Below are 6,000 nucleotides of genomic sequence, written 5' to 3' on the forward strand. Positions count from 1 at the left end.
CTTCCGCACCCATCAGGCTGGGGAGCAGAATGGGAGTAGCTCAGGTAAGAATGCCTCAGAGTCCCACTCATCTTCCAAAGTTCAGTAGCTTCTCAATTTATTTTTCCCTTTGGTTTATTTCCAGAGCCCTGAAATGGTTGTTTTTGACTATTTTTTCCAGTGTTATAGTGATTTTAGGGGGAGGAGAGGGACTGATGACCTCTTCACTCTACCAGAAGTTCTCTTATTATAAGTATTGGTGTTCAATCTCAAAATACTTATTTTTCCTCTAATTTTGTTCAGTATTTTATCTTGAAAAATTTCACAATCTATAGAAAATAAACACCTGTGTACTTTTCATTTAGATTTACCAATTGTTAAATTTCTACATTTGCTTTATATTTATTTGTCAATATACATACATATGCATATACATAATATATAATTTTTTCCTTAACCATGAAAGTTAGTTGCAGACACCATGACAATTCATTCTTAAATACTTCAGCATGCATCTCCTAAGAACAAATGCTTTTTTAAAATATAAATACAATCATATTTAGGAAATTGAATATTGATAAACATATATACAATCTATATTCAAATTGTGCCACATATCACAATAATGGGTTATACTTTTTTTTTTTTAGGTCTTTGCTGTTTGCCCTCAAACTAAGGACTCATTGCTTTTCTTCCATTATGAAAAATGGTCAGCCATGAATTTTCACTCACCAAATATTTATGAAACGTAACAATTGCTTGTTGATGTTCTAGGGGGATTCAACAGTTACTGAAACGGATGTGTTTCTATCCTCATTAATTCTCACATTCTAGTTGGAGGAGACAATATATATGCATAATTTATGTAGTACTTTAGAAGCTGGCAAGTGCTATGGGGAAAAATAAGGCTAAATAAGGGGAAGAAGGAATGGGAGGGTAGAGGTCATCACAATTTTAAATGGAATAGAGGGGTTAGGTTACACTGATATGGTAACGTTTGGGTAAAGATTTGAAGGAGATGAATATAGCTTCACCATTTTTAGCTTGTCTACTTCTGAAGTTGTTATTACATATAATCCCATCCTCTGTCTCTCTTAACTGTTATTTTGTGTATTTTTTTCTCTTCCTGTGCTGCTTTGTGGAATCCTCAGTGTCATCTTCCAGTTTGCTAGTTCTGTCTTTGTTTATTACATTTGTTGGGTTTTTTATTTCATGTCCAAGATTTCTAGTTGGTGTGTTTATACCTACACTTTTTGCTTCTTTTGTTTAGTAATCTTGTTTTTTAAAAATATTCTATTTCCTTATGTTTTTAGAGACTTAAAATACTTTAAAGTTACTTCTAGAGTAATTATTGATATCACTTGGGAGTGAGGTCATATTCAAATTGTTGCTTTTGTTGCCCTTTGTAGAATTAGTTTCCCCATGTGTATGGAATTCTAGCTTGCAGTCTAACTCCTTCTGAGTTGTCTCTCTCCATCCTGTCTAGATTTTTGTGGTTGCTTCCACCTGGACCCTTGGGTCCCCAGTCTAAGATCAGGTCTTATATAGGTGGTTTATGATCCATTAGGGTTATTCTAAATCTAGTCACTGAGACAGCAGGCAGTTTGGCCCAGGTCCTGGCTGCAAAGCTCTGCCTGTATCCTCCAGGCTCTCTAGGTGCACAGCTTTTATATAAACCGTGGTCTCAGGTAGTGATTGTAGTTTTTCAATCTCTACTTGGGAGCTCTACTTGGGTTACTAGTTTAAACAGTTATCTTGTCCTTTGTCCCCTTCAAGTAGGATGCTTTTAGTCCTTGCTATTCTGAGGAACTCCTGGCCACCTCTACTGCTTTTGGATCCGGAGGAGGTAGTACATTACTTTGAAGTCCTCAGAGATATCTTGTTTGTTTGTTTTTTTAAATGTCTTTTTTCTCTGTTTTTTTCCAGCACTGCTATGCTAGCAGATGTCGGGTACTCCCCCAGTATTAACTTACAATGCCATCAATGACCTAAAGTCTGCTTTGCCATGAACTCTGTGACTTTTGGCTATTTTCTTAGCATCTCTGGGCCTCAGTGTCTGCTCTCATTAAGGTTCAGGTACATCTCACAACTGGCTAATGATTCAGGTAAATTACATCTAAGAGTACATGAAGGAGAGTAGTGGGAAATACAGCTGGAAAGGTAAATGGAAGCTAGATCATGGGTGGTCTTGAATCACAAAGCCAAAGAATGAGAAATGTAGTTCATAAAAAATGGAGAGTTGCTGAAGGTTAGGTAGCATGATTTAGAGAGATTAGTGAGGCCATGCTGTAGGGGGGTTTGTGAGGAGCAGAGGAAATAGGGAAGGACAGGAGGACAATGTCCTGGTATGTTTAGGTAGGAACAAGGACAAAGCCAGGGTAGAAATAGTTGTGAGGAAGAGGTGACAAGATTGAGAATATTACAGCAACGGGTTTAACAGGATCTGCTGCCTGACTGAATACAAGGTCAAGGGAAAGAAAAGCACCAAAAGGGGTTTAGAGCCTGGGTGATTGTGAAGATTATTGTGCTATCAACAAGTATTGGGAAATCAGGACATGGTGAGTTTTAGTGGCTGTGCCCTCCATTGAATACTGCAGTGCCTGGTCCTTTGGTGGGTACACTAATGATAACAAAACTATACAGACTCTAACTTCATGCTGAGCACTGTGCCAAGCACTTCGTTAGCTCATCTAATCCTTACATCAGTCTTTTGAAGTAGGCTCCATCTGGGCACTTTTGCTTTTTAATTGAAGTATAGTTGATTTACAATATGGTGTTAGTTTCAGCTGTACATTATAGTATTTCAGTTGTTGTTTTTTTTTCAGATTAAATTCCATTATAGGTTAATACAAGATATTGGGTATAATTTTTTAGGCTAACAGTAAATCCTTCTTGCTTATCTATTTTATGTATAATAGTTTGTATCTGTTAATCCTATACCCATAATTTTCCCTCCCACCCCTTCCCTTTGGTAACCATAAGTTTATTTCTGTGAATCTGTTTGTTTTGTATATACATACATTTGTATTATTTTTTAGATTCCACATATAAGTGATATCATATACTATTTGTCTTTCTCTGATTTGTTTCACTAAGCATAATATTCTCTAGGTCCATCCACATTGCTGCAAATGGCAATATTTCATTCTTTTTTTATAGCTGAGTAATATTCCATTATATGTACATACCACATCTTCTTAAGCCAGTCATCTACTGATGGGCACTTGGGTTGCTCCCATGTTTTGGCTATTGTAAATAGTGCTGCTATGAACATTGGGGTGCATGTATCCTTTTAATTAGTGTTTTTGGTTTTTTCCAAATGTATACCTAGGAGTGGAATTGCTGGATCATAAGGTAGTTCTATTTTTAGTTTCTTAAGGAACCTTCCTAACGTTTTCCATAGTGGCTGCACCAATTTGCATTCCCACCAACAGTGTATGAGGGTTCCCTTCTCTCTGCATTCTCTCCAGCATTTGTTATTTGTAGACTTTGATGATAGTCATTCTGACAGGTGTGAGGGTGATGCCTCATTGTGATTTTCATTTGCATTTCTCTAATTAATTAGCATGTTGGTCACCTGTATATCTTCTTTGGACAAATGTGTATTCAGGTTTTCTGCCCATTTTTTAATTCAATTTTTTGTTTGTTTTTTGATATTGAGTTGTATGAGCTGTTTATATATTTTGGATATTAATCCCTTGTTTGTTGTATCATTTGCAAATTTTTCTCCAATTCTGTGGGTTGTCTTTTTGTTTTGGTTTCTTTTGCTGTGCAAAAGCTTTTAAGTTTGATTAGGTCCCATTTGTTTATTTTTGCTTTTCTTTCTTTTGCCTTGGAAAACTTATCTAACAAAATATTGCTATGATTTATGTCAGAGTGCTTTGCCTGTGTTCTCTTCTAGGAGTTTTATGGTGTCATGACTTACATGTAGTTCTTCAAACCATTTTGAGTTTATTTTTGTATGTGTTGTGAGGGGGTGTTCTAATTTCAGTGATTGACATGTAGCTGTCCAGCTTTCCCAACACCACTTGTTGAAGAGACTGTCTTTTCTCCATTATTTATTCTTGCCTCTTTTGTCATAGATTAATTGACAGTTGCATGCGTTTATTTCTGGGCTCTCTATTCTGTTCCATTGATCTATATGTCTCTTCTTGTGCCAGTACCACACTGTTTTGATTACTGTAGTTTTGTAGCATAGTGTGAAGTGTGGAAGGGTTATGCCTCCATTTTGTTCTTTTTCCTCAGATTTGCTTTGGCAATTCTAGGATTTCTGTGGATTCATATAAATTTTAGGATTATTTGTTCTAGTTCTGTGAAAAAATGTCATTGGTATTTTGATAAGGATTGTATTAAATCTGTAGATTGCTTTGAGTAATATGGCCATTTTAATAATATTAAGTCTTCCAATCCAAGAACATAGGATATCTTTCCATTTCTTTGAATCATCATCAGTTTCCTTAATCAACGTTTTATAGTTTTCAGAATATAGGTCTTTCACCTCCTTGGTTAAGTTTATTCCTAGGTTTTTTGGGTTTTTTTAATGTGATTTTATACAGTATTTTTTTTACTGTCTCTTTCTGATATTTCATTGTTAGTGTATAAAAATGCAACAGATTTCTGTATATTAATCTTGTATCCTGCAAACATGCTGAATTCATTTATTAGTTCTAATAGTTGTTGGGTGCAGACTTTAGGGTCCTCTATATAGAATATCACGTTATCTGCAAATGGTGACAGTTTTACCTCTTCCCTTCCAATTTGGATACCTCATTTCTTTTTCTTGTCTGATTTCTGTCACTAGGACTTTCAATACTATGTTAAACAGAAGCGGTGAGAGTGGGCATCCTTGTCTTGTTCCTGAATTTAGTGGGAAGTCTTTCAGCTTTTCACTGTTGAGTATTACTTTTTGGATAAATGAAATTGAGACTTAGGTTAAATAATTTGCTCAAGGTTAACACAGCTAACACATGGCAGAGCCAGAAGTCACACCCAGGTCTTCTTTTTTTTTTTTTTCTTTTTAATAAACTTTTCACTTAAAATAGTTTTAGATTTACAAAAAGGTTGTAACGATAGTACAGAGTCTCCATATACCTCTCACCCAGATCCCCCTATTGTTAACAACATCCAGCATGATGTATTTGCCACAACTAAGGAACCAATTTTATCTAGCTTTTTTTTCCCCTTTTTTGATTTACTCCAGGGCCCATGGTCTTAATTCCTATACTGTCTTTATTTGGATTGGTTTACGGGTGAGTTGGAATTCATTTTAAAGGGGAGTTCTTTCCTCTTTCCTCTCCTTCCACTTTTCCGCCCATGCTCCCATGAAAGAAAATGAGTTCAGCAGGCTTCTCCACATGTAAAATTTGTTTAACTTGCTTTCTTGGTAGGACGTAGAATAAAACCAGGTCTTTAGTGCAGATTTATGGACTAGGACATTATATAGAGGTCATGTTGCAACTCTGAATTACCAACACAACTGGAAAACCCATAATACAATGAACCATCTTTTGTAATTTTAAAATTCAACCAGTAGTGATTCATCTAAAAAGAAAAATTAAAAGACATTTAGAAATTTCTTAGCAGTAAATATGCCATTTGAAAACTTCTTGATATTATTATAACAACATTTTTCCTTAAGGACCAGAACAGGAAATTAATTAGAAATCAAAATGGTGAATGGCATTGAAGAGAAACTTCTTTATTTTTAAAAGTAACATAAATGGAATGGCTTCTTCCATAAAATTCAGGAATAATATGGAAACTCTGTGATCAAATTAAATCTTGTGCTCTTGAAAATGTTATCTAATGAGTAAATTGAATAGAACTAACAAAAAAATGTGGTTTTAAAAATTGTTTTGTTTTGATTCAGACATAGTCCTTGCCTGAAAGATTTTGTTTTCTCACAACAAATTTGATTTTGCAATTTTATTAATCATGTTGCGTACATTATGTACTGGACCAAATTCTGCTTCCTATACTTTTCTGACCTTATGAACCCTAGAAATTCAGTTCATTTGTAAA

The sequence above is a fragment of the Balaenoptera acutorostrata genome, chromosome 3 (assembly GCF_949987535.1).
Source record: "Balaenoptera acutorostrata chromosome 3, mBalAcu1.1, whole genome shotgun sequence".
Classification (NCBI taxonomy): Eukaryota; Metazoa; Chordata; class Mammalia; order Artiodactyla; family Balaenopteridae; genus Balaenoptera; species Balaenoptera acutorostrata.